This window comes from Podarcis filfolensis, assembly GCF_964270895.1.
Source record: "Podarcis filfolensis genome assembly, chromosome: 6".
In the NCBI taxonomy this organism is placed as follows: Eukaryota; Metazoa; Chordata; class Lepidosauria; order Squamata; family Lacertidae; genus Podarcis; species Podarcis filfolensis.
The window spans coordinates 81,335,091-81,346,459 of record NC_139609.1 but is presented as its reverse complement, the minus strand read 5'-3'; the positions used below and the strand labels follow the sequence as shown (position 1 = coordinate 81,346,459).

Sequence of the window (11,369 nt, the reverse complement as noted above, 5' to 3'; positions counted from 1 at the left end):
CTTTTGGATTAGAGGAAACAAAGATACAACAATCCCCCTTGAGGAGTTTCGGGACATTACAAGGATTGGGAAAGTGGAAAAACACCAATGGAACTTTACAGGACTGGTTATCTTCTGGGAAAGCTGCAAAACGGAAATAACATCTCGTCTTCAGGGTGTTTTCTTTTTTGTTTTTTTAAAGGAGACAATAGATTTTTCTATTGAAGAAAGGAAGGGACTGAACGTAAGGTTTTGCCCCTGAATAACAACCATCCCTGCAGACTTACCAAACTTTCGAACTACAACGTTTTAGCAGCGGAACAAAGGGAAATCAGACTACAACCTGGAAAGAACAATGGAGGGAGTTCTATTACAGTTTTATTAAAGACTGAAGTTAAAGTTTTGAAAAATAATGATAATAATAATAATTTTGATTTTCAAAAAAATTTATTTTTAATTTTAAAAAAGAAAAAGCCAGCAAGGAGTTGGGGAAAAGTTGTGATTTATGGTCTTAAGAATTCCAGGCAGATACCAGGGGTTGATGGTCAGGGGGAAATTAAACCGGGGACAGGGGGGGGAGAACTAAAACTCCAAAGGCTTGCCAACTTGGTTATTTTTTGCTGAATTGGTCTATTATTCATTATATTTTTTTTATTCTCTACCTTTTCTGTTTCTATTATCTGGGGTGCTTCTTTTATTAAAAAATGGAAATTGTGGAATGACATGGGGTGGGTCTTGGGGAAAGAACACTGGGTTTTTTTTTTTTTTTCTTTTTTTTACTGTAAAACAAATTAAGTTTCAATTTGAATGGGGAACTTGTTTGGCCAACAATATGAAAGGGGAATATGGTAGGGGTGGGGGAAGGGGGGAGTCCCGTAAAGTGATATTTTTTGTATTTTTGAAAAATTTTAATAAATATTATTTAAAAAAAAAAATAAAGCTTTTCTGACCAGGAATATTCCATGACTGACAAGTAGCTGAACCAAGCCATTACCCGAGATGCTTCAGATTCTCAGAACTATTTCAGACAATGCAGCCTACCTACCTGAGGCTTCTATTTTGTTCAATTGATCTGATTTTTTTAAGTGCATTTTTTTTTAAAAAAAGATTTTCCTTCTGTTGTTTTTTTTAAAATTATTATTAATTATAATAAGGTCCCGGGATGGGTTACAACAATGAAAAATACAGTTTAAAGTGGTTTTAAAACATGCAATTAAACAATTGCAAAAAAGTAGGGTTAGTCCTGAAAATAAACATCTCAGGTGTCAAAAGCCAGGGTAAAGAGGAGCATCTTCAGCATTGCCAGACACTCCTCTGGGGGAAGGAGTCCTCCAGTTTTGAGGCTGCCACAGAGAATGCTCTCGTTAGGACTACCACCATCTTGCGGGTGCCAGAACCACCACTGCCATTTTTAGTACCTGAGATGGTCTGTAAAGAAGGAGGCTACTTTTAATCAACCATCTCATTTAGATCTATGGAGACATCCTTGCTACAATCCATTATCTGAAGTTGTCTTTGAAAATATACATTAGATCATGTCTAACTGCAAAAATAATGTTGAAACGTATAAATTAATGGTGGTTGATGTGCTGAATATTGCCAATTCAAGAAACTTTCGAATCTGCCTTGTACTTTTAAGACCATTGATCCATCTAGCCCAGTATTTCCTTGCTCTGATTGACTGTAGTTCTCTTTGCTTTTCCCCAGTCACTGCTACCTGAAATTCTTTAAGAGGAGATGCTGGAGTTATCTGCCCAGCACTAGCCATAACCTAGAATAGATGGCTTGAAGAAAGACTGGCACTTCTTTTCAGTACAGAGATAATGATCTGCTGATAGATCTAGCCCAGAATTATCTACTCTGACTGGTAGCATCTCTCCAAAGACCAAAGTCAGTAGAGCATGAGACTCTTAATCTCAGGGTTGTGGGTTAAGCCCCACATTGGGCAAAAAATTCCAGTATTGCAGGAGGTTGGACTCGATGACTACAATTCTTTGATTATGCTCATGGTGGTATCAGGACTCAGCTATGCAACTCAGGGTTGTGGCCCCTTCCAACTGCACAATCCTATGATTCTTAGCTCTGCTTACCTCAGATCCTATGTGCTGTTAGAGAGCTTTCACACAAATTTGACTAAAGTTAAATACTGTAAATTTGTGTAGCTCTTTCAGTAGCATTACCTAGAAAATAGGAAATTGAATGGGTTTTTATGGAGCAATGGGGACTACAATTCTATTATTTCTACCAGTTGATTTTATCACTCTGGGAATTTTGATGACCCCCATTCTCAAACCTTAATATTTCTCAGCATTAGCAGATACTGACCCTCAATATTTTTTTCTCATTCGGTATTTTTTTAGAGACTATTCAGTCCTCAGATGAGGTGGGTAGGCTGCTTAGTCTTTTCCATACACCTCTTCAGATGAATCAGTTTCTCCTTGGGTAAGGTGTGTATTGTTTCAAACATTCTCTTTGAATTAATGAGAAAAGAAATTGCATTAGAAAAATATCACAGAGGAGAGAAGATTTCACTGAAATTCTCATGGGCAGTGGGTGTAGGGATTTTGTTAAACTTGCCTGTTATCTGAGTTGGCCAAAGGGTGTTAGCGTCATTCTAAAAATCATCTTTCTAGTACAGTGGTACCTCGGGCTAAGTACTTAATTCGTTCCGGAGGTCCGTTCTTACCCTGAAACTGTTCTTAACCTGAAGCACCACTTTAGCTAATGGGGCCTCCTGCTGCCGCCGGAGCACAATTTCTGTTTTCATCCTGAAGCAAAGTTCTTAACCCGAGGTACTATTTCTGGGTTAGCGGAGTCTGTAACCTGAAGCGTATGTAACCTGAAGCATATGTAACCCGAGGTACCACTGTAGTCTGCACTCTGGAGCCCTCCTGTGTCCTGGCACTTTAATTAAAGGTTAGGGGAAGACTGTCTCCTGCCATGAATTTTTTTCAGATCAGGAAGCGTGGACAGCCAGGAAGGCTGTGGAGTTTGGGAGAAATTTATACAGTTGGGAAGTGGGACCACTCTTGCCACCTTGTAACGATAAGGTAAGCTCAAAATCCTACACGGTCCTCTTTCACAATGGAAGAACACTCTTGGGAAATTGGAGGTGAGATTTCAGCACAGCACTTGTTTCTGGGCATTCTTCACTAGCTGATGGTAACATCCTCATTTTGCCCGGGTGTCCTCTGACAATGTCACACACAGCCATGTTTGTTGGCAGACCAATGTTTCATTCTGATTCACCATTGGCAGCATTAATGGTTCTTCTACCAGAAGTCATAAGGTACAGGAACTGTAGCAGAAGAGGAACTTGCAGGAATAGGAAGGCTCTGGGAACTCACTGCCTTCAGCAGCTACAAAGAAGTATGTGACTAGTTGTTTATGGGTCTAAAGGATGGTTCCTTTTCAAATGGGTCCTGGAGAAGATGCAGAAATCAGCAGTCTAGGGTGATAAATACTGATATTTGATCTCTTAGAGAGAATTATTGGAAAAATATCAGTCTGTGATCCCTGACCAAAAGCCTAATATACCGGTACTTTGCACATGAGCTGCTTTAGTCAAATGGACTTCCTCTTGTTTTAGTTCCACGTGAAGCTACTTATGATGCTTAAATGTTGCCTTGCTGGATTAGATCGAAGGTCCACTTAGGCTAGCTCACTGACTCCAAGTTTTAAGTATCTGAGTTCTAATATTTTGAGGTGCTAGAAGTCATTTCTATACTACAGGGTTCCCAGACTTTAATATCTAGCTGCTCCCATCATCCCTTGCTAGCAGGACCAGTGGTCCAGGATGGTGGGAATTATAGTCCAAAAACAGCAGGAGACCTAGTTTTGGGAAGGCCTGCTATATTCCACATAGTTCTGTCAATCTTAATATGCAACCCTTAATCATTCCCTCTTTTCCACTTCTAGCACTAGCCTTAGTATACTGACCCAAGAAATAGAGGATAATTTAACTGTCCCATTTTCTGTCCCTCATTTTAAGGAGCAAAAGCATTCTCCACTGGAATTAGGAAATGCACGGGCATCAAAAGGAAAACATTATGGTCTCTTTATTGTAAACTTCCCCTCTTCATGATTCTTTTAGGGCCCCCCCCCCTCTGGTACTTGAGATACAGCAACATGATAACTACAAATGTGGGCATGATGGGCACATAACACCATTACAGTGGTACCTCGGGTTAAGTACTTAATTCGTTCTGGAGGTCCGTTCTTAACCTGAAACTATTCTTAACCTGAAGCACCACTTTAGCTTATAGGGCCTCCTGCTGCCACCGTGCTGCCGGAGCACAATTTCTGTTCTCATCCTGAAGCAAAGTTCTTAACCTGAAGCACTATTTCTGGGTTAGCGGAGTCTGTAACCTGAAGTGTATGTAACCTGAAGCGTATGTAACCTGAGGTACCACTGTATGATGGTAGTTTTCTTTTAAATTCTTTCCCTTATTCCCCCCCCCCTCCATTTTTACTACCAAGGCTCATTAACGAGATACCTAATGAGCTTTGTATCATAACCTCCATATTTTTTCCGATGTGGCTGTAGCCTCTTTTAAATCCTCTTCAGAATATTTGTATTTAGGATATTTGTCTCTCTCAACATCACGTAGACCAGGGATTTCCAGCCCAGCAAGCTCCGGGTTGCAGGCCTTTGTGCGTTTTTGCTGGGGTGGAGGGGCTTGAAAATAATAATAATAATAATAATAATAATAATAATAATAATAATAGGCACTTCCTATTATGATGGGAGAGATGCATGTTTGGTTTTGTAAATGTGAACATAAAAAAGAGCCTATGGGATCAGGTCAATGATCTATCTAGTCATTGTGGGAAACCCACAAGCAGGATTTGAGCACAAGAGCACTCTCCCCTCCTGTGGTGAAGTGTATGTGTGAGAGAGATACTTGTGTGTCTGTGGTGTGTATGTATACAGTTAGCATGTGTGAGGAGTGGGTTAGCCACCTTGTGCTTTTTTTTTCCTCCTGGGGAATGCTCCCTGATATTAGACAGCAACGGACAGCATCAGGGTGTGGATCTGGGTGTAATCAATATTGTGTGATTGCTGCAGTCGGGATGAGCAGGACACTGATGACTTCTCACAGGAAGCATGAGGTGGGGCGGCAGCAGCAATGACTGCACTCTGTCTAGTTTTCTGTTATGTTACCCCCATCCCCATCAGTCACAGCGCTGCCTTCCAATTCACAATGCACTTGCTGATCCCAAAAGATTGGCGACCTGGTAAGCCTGTCCGATTGTTGCTCAGCTCTCCCTTCCCTGCTAATCCCTTTCTTTATCTTGCTTACATTACCTGTGCCTGGAGTTCAGTTCCAGGCTTGGTAACAAACAATTATTGAGGGCATTTCTTCTTCACCAGCCAGTTTGTTTTACCTTGAAGGCCGCATCAAAGTGTATTAAGTAAATATTTGAGAAGAAGTAGGAGTCTAATAATTCTGCTGTTGGTTCGATTCTTCAAGAGCATTCGCAAAGCAAGATTAGAATTCTAAGCAGAGAATGCATTGTATTACTTTCAGAGAAGAGTTGATTCCAGGCAGTCAAGATTCTTCAGTCATATGGAAAAAGATTTTGGGTTCTAGATTGGAATTGTAACAGGACCTGTAGTGAAGAAATGTGCACAGGACGAACAGTTAATTAATTTTATTTTAGTTGCTTCAAGGCTAAGCTGGGTCCAATATGGTTTCAAGTTGGATTGGGGACCGCATGTTTAGATCCCTTCATTGCAGGGTGTTTACTAGATGACCATAGGGGTCTCTTCTGTGATTCTATTATTGCTTTATAACTCATCTTTTCCAGTTGCACTTTGTGAATATAGGTCATATTGAACCAATCTAATTCAGTGAAACCAGCCACCTTCTTCACAAATGAACTTATACCATTATTAGCAAAATGCTCCGTGAAGGTAAAGATGCTTCTGGAGGAAACATCAGCATTAGATCCATTTCAGTCCGGTTTCCGTCCTGGTTTTAGGACGGAGACAGCTCTGGTTGCCCTAACAGATGATCTCCGTAGACAACTGGATCGAGGCGGGTCAGGACTGCTGATCCTTTTAGATTTGTCAGCAGCCTTTGACATGGTTGATCATGATCTTCTGCACCACCGCCTCGCAGACGTGGGGATACAGGGCATAGCCCGTAACTGGTTGTGCTCTTTTATCTCTGGTCAGGGACAGAGGGTGGCACTAGGGAGGGAAATGTCGTCGCGCCACTCCTTGGTGTGTGGAGTGCCGCAGGGTGCAATTCTCTCCCCGATGCTTTTTAACATCTTTATGCGCCCCCTTGCCCAGATTATCCGGAGCTTTGGGCTGGGTTGTCACCAATATGCTGATGACACTCAGCTCTATCTGCTGATAGATGGCCACACCGACTCGGCCCCGAACACACTGACCAGATGCTTGGAAGCTGTGGCTGGATGGTTTCGTGGGAGCCGATTGAAACTAAATCCTTCGAAGACAGAGGTCCTATGGCTAGGTCGGGATGGCATGGGGATGAGGGACCAACTCCCTTCTCTTGCGGGGGCCCAATTAGTGCCATTGCCTTCCGTTAAGAGTTTGGGTGTAATCCTTGACGCCTCCCTTTCCATGGAGGCACAAGTTACAGCAACAGCCAAGGCGACATTTTTCCACCTTCGCCGCATCAAGCAGTTGTTCCCTTACCTTTCCCGCCCCGACCTGGCCACAGTGATCCATGCGACGGTCATCTCCAGGCTTGACTACTGTAATTTGCTCTATGCGGGGCTGCCCTTGAAGCTGTCCCAGAAACTCCAGCGGGTACAGAATGCTGCAGCGAGGCTCCTCACGGGGTCTCTGCCATGGGAGCATATTCACCCAGTGCTTTTCAAGCTGCACTGGCTCCCGGTGGAGTACAGGGTCAGATTTAAGGTGCTGCTTTTGACCTTTAAAGCCCTTCACGGCCTAGGACCCTCGTACCTACGGGACCGCCTCTCCTGGTATGCCCCACAGAGAGCCTCAAGGTCCATAAATAACAACACCCTTGTGGTCCCAGGCCCTAAGGAAGTTAGATTGGCTTCAACCAGAGCCAGGGCCTTTTCAACTCTGGCTCCGGCCTGGTGGAACAGGCTCTGCCTCATGAGACCAGGGCCCTGCAGGATCTGATTTCTTTCCGCAGGGCCTGTAAGACAGAGTTGTTCCGCCTGGCCTTTGGCTTGGAGACAATTTGATTCCCTCCCTCCCTCTCTTTCTTTTTTCTTTTCCTTCTCCTGCGATGAGGCTACATTTTAATATTTTAATGTTCCATTATTTTAATGTTGTTTTTTATTTTTGTTTTTAAGTTGTAATCATTCATCTTGTTTTTATTATTGCTTGTAAGCCGCTCTGAGCCCGGCCTTGGCTGGGGAGGGCGGGGTATAAATAAAAAATTATTATTATATTATTATTATTCTATCTCCAGTTGTACAGAGATGAAAATCACAGTACAGTGGTACCTCAGGTTACAGACGCTTCAGGTTACAGACTCCGCTAACCCAGAAATAGTACCTCAGGTTAAGAACTTTGCTTCAGGATGAGAACAGAAATCATGCTCTGGCAGCGCGGTGGCAGTGGGAGGCCCCATTAGCTAAAGTGGTACCTCAGGTTAAGAACAGATTCAGGTTAAGAACGGACCTCCAGAAGAATTAATTTCTTAACCCGAGGTACCACTGTACTCACAACCAGAATGAGACGTGCACTAAAATCTTAAATCCTCTGAATGTTATGAAGTGATCTTATGCCCTCATAACTTTTTGTGAGCACAAAAATAGAGCAGCTCCTTTTTTCACTGACTCAAGCGTCTTAAGGTGGTGGGTTTTTTTTAAAGCATTTGGCCTTTGTTAATCAGATCACTATGTATGTGGTTGCTCACTTCTTATCCAGATGGTCAGTGTGTTTGTGAATTACAGCCACATCAAGAACATTAATACGTTTTCACACAAATGAAATGTTCATGTGCAAGTGTATAATCTTTTAATTGCGGTAGAATTATAATAAGGTAGAGCTGATACTTATACTGTGAATGGGAAACACTTTTGTATTCCATGGGAACCTGCTTCATTAGGCAATCGGTTGCACAATATTTTTTCCAGAGCGGCCACTTGTAAACATGTGATGACAACTTTTTGGGGGGGGGCAAGGTTTTAGTCCTTTAGTTTTGCAGGATAGAATCTCAAACAAAAATTTAAAAATCCTAAAACGAGGGTTGGGGCAGAAAAAGTTACTACAATTTTGCTGATAAGTACAAAATCTACCAGACAACTAAACATTTACTGGAGTGTTCAGAAGCTCAGATAGTCAGAATTCTCCCGTCAAGTGTGGATTTTGTGCTTCACAACTATGCAGGTTTCTCAGCTACCTTATTTAGTGTGGTCTCGTTCTGAATGTCTGTTTCTGCCGTGGCCAAACATGTTCTTGGAAGTGACCTGTTTTGTATGAAGATGCCCTAAATACTGGTCATGCATTAGTGTTGTTGCGTTAGGTGAAAACACTTGAGGGAGGTGGAGCAGAGGCAGCGAGGAGTCTGACTCACTGAGAGCTTCAAAGGGCAGATGAAGAGGACTGCAGTTGATCCCCGGGCTTGAGATCCCCTCACCCCTGCTCTACAAAGACCAGTAGCTACAATTGGTTTAAAAACAAAATTCACCGGAACTTGCTGCTGTTTAAACAATGCGCTTTGCTGAGTTGTCTGGAAAGCAGGGGGCATCTTAACAGGAGTGAGGGCAGGAGTCTTCTTCTTTGGCGATCACTCCGAGTAAGATTGTCTTCCATAAACTTCCATAAATGATTGTCTTCCATAAATGAGTCTGTAAGTGACTATGGAGGCCAATTCTGGACCCACACGTCCTTCCACAATGGGAACATTGGTTTCCGGGTGGGAGTTGATCACGGTGTGGATTTGCCAAGCGTGCCTTCCTCTTAGCATGTTTCTCCCTTGCATCCTGAGTTTGAGTGTCTTCAAAGCTCATGACACCTTTGATAAATGCTGTTTTCCAACTGGAGCGCTCGCAGGCCAGTGTTTCCCAGTTGTCAGTGCTTATACTACATTTTTTTAGATTTGCCTTGAGACAGTCTTTAAACCTCTTTTGTTGACCACCAGCATTACGCTTTCCATTTTTAAGTTTGGAATAGAGTAGTTGCTTTGGAAGACGATCATCTGGAAAGCAGGGGGCATCTTAACAGGAGTTAGGACAGGAGTGGGCATACATCTGCCTAGCAGTTGGTTCTAGCTTGAGGCAAGCTGCTTTTCAAAATAAGCACTTCTTCATGGTTTGAATGAACCAGATTCTGCAGGTGCATTGTGGGAGGTCTTAGTGTTTGCAGCCTAGTATAAAAAATATCTCCTACATGCCCCAGGCAAAACCTTCAATCCTGCCAGCTATAAGAATGAAATTGCAAGGGCAGCACAGAGGTGGCTTGTTCACAAACACACGCAAGCACATACATAATGGACAGCCCTTTGGCTTTTAAAAATCAAAATCGATCCTCATCAGTTGTACTAAAATAGGGGCGGGCAATTTCCTTGTCCCCAAAGACTGCATGCCATGGTGGGCTATGGGCCACATGGCTGTAGTAGGCATGGCCTGGGCTCCCCCCACCCACATACTCCCCAGCTTAGTCTCTCGTACTTATCCTTCCCCCAGTGTCTCAGTGTGGAGAGAGAGAGGTTTAAGCCTTCTCTCCTGGAGCACTGAGATCCAGTAACATCTTCCTCCCTGCTGCAAGCTGCTGGGGATATTTTGTCTGGGCAGTGAGAAAAGGAGGGCACATATGTTGGAAATTCAGGGAGCAAGCCATTGTGTGCATCTTTCACATCCTGGATTTGAGTATAGTGGGTGGAATTCAATGTCATGCTCCTCTAACCATTCTCTCTGCACTGAGCTGGGGGTTCTTGCCCCCCCCCCCGAGCAAATTTTGGAGGGTGTGTTGGGGGAAGAGCAGGAGGGGGCAGCCCTGTTGTACAAGTGGAAGTCCTTGATCAGTGCTTCCACTGATAGGGCTGGTTGGGTGAATTCCACCCAGAATGTTTGTTGGGAGACTAGTTCATGGGTGACACAGGCATATGAACAATAGTGATGAACTGTATAATATATTGCAAGTCAGGTACACTAAGAGGGTTGGCTGGTTTGTTGCATGGTAGAAACAAAATATATTTGTTTCTCCACTTAACATGAATCAAAAGAAAGACTTGGGTGTTCTGCTCTTTCAACTTTTGAATGTTTATTGGCCTTGTGTTTTAATTCTGAAGCTTCTGTTAGCAATTCAGAGGGCAAACAGTCCCAGTTTTGATAATAGAATATACATTTTTAGTCTTCTGAGGATACAAATTTTCTAGAATTGGTTTTTGCTTCATTTGTAATTTTATGCACAACCCTAAGTACAAACAGCAGATTGTAAATCGCCATCCTCCAGCTACTGTCGTAATTATGGTAAGTGGGGAACTCTTAACACAGAAAGTCTATTGTGTGTGCTTATTCATACCTGATATTGATCAAATACCTTCTCAATTTCCCTATAATCGCATTAAGACATAAGGTCCACTAAGGAGCAGTTTAATGTTATTACTGTGGTACCTCGGGTTATGTACTTAATTCATTCCGGAGGTCCGTTCTTAACCCGAAACTATTCTTAACCTGAGGTGCACTTTCGCTAATGGGGCCTCCCACTGCCGCCGGCACACAATTTCCATTCTCATCCTGGGGCAAAGTTTGTAACCCGAGGTACTACTTCCGGGTTAGCGGAATTTATAACCCGAGGTGTTTGTAACCCAAGGTACCACTGTACATTCTTCAAATGCATCATTCTATGGGCTCATAGAAGGATATTTTAACAACTTTAGCAGTTGTCATATGCTTGGGACAGCTGATGCATTTATTTATTTTCTCTCCTGCCCTTCCTTAGAAAGGAGCCCAAGGTAACAAACAAAACAGAAAAAACAAAAAACCACAAAACATTTAAATAAGAATCACACCTCCTCACCGCTGGATAACTTGAAGAGTTCCAGGCACAATATATTTCAGCAGCCAAATTCTAGGGTACAATTGCAAGAATGTTTAAAACTCTGCCCAAAGTGAGAATTAAGATTAAGCCACTGCTTTAAGTTGTAAGTATTGCCAGGATACTGAAATTCAGATTTAAGGTTCTGATGGAGTTTGAAAAAGCCAAGTTGTTGATTAGTTATGAGAATGCTGTATGGGTTATGGGAGTGGAGTGGGATGTGTACATAGGGGTGAGTACTGCTGCAGTTTTGTGTATGTGTGTATGTGTGTGTTGCACTATTAAGAAATAAGTTTCAATGAACTTGGTAATTTGAAATCCCTGGAATTTGTCATACTAGTTTCTAAACAAGACTTTTCAGAAGAATGAGCTGAATTCACAATCATTTGGA

General features: G+C 42.6%; 1 protein-coding gene across 16 annotated transcripts in view; it reads left to right on the top strand.

Annotated features, from left to right (window-relative positions):
* ADNP (activity dependent neuroprotector homeobox) overlaps nt 1–11,369 on the top strand; it is a 312,543-nt gene that overhangs the window by 287,597 nt on the left and 13,577 nt on the right. Inside the window, exon 2 of one of the 16 annotated variants that reach the window (XM_083618384.1) lies at nt 9,489–10,410. The exons of 13 other annotated variants lie outside the window; for them this stretch is intronic. The gene's annotated coding sequence lies outside the window, so the exon portion shown is untranslated. Of the gene's footprint in view, nt 1–9,180; nt 10,411–11,369 lie in introns of those variants that run through there. 2 more of the 16 variants (XM_083618383.1, XM_083618391.1) reach the window with 2 other exon arrangements.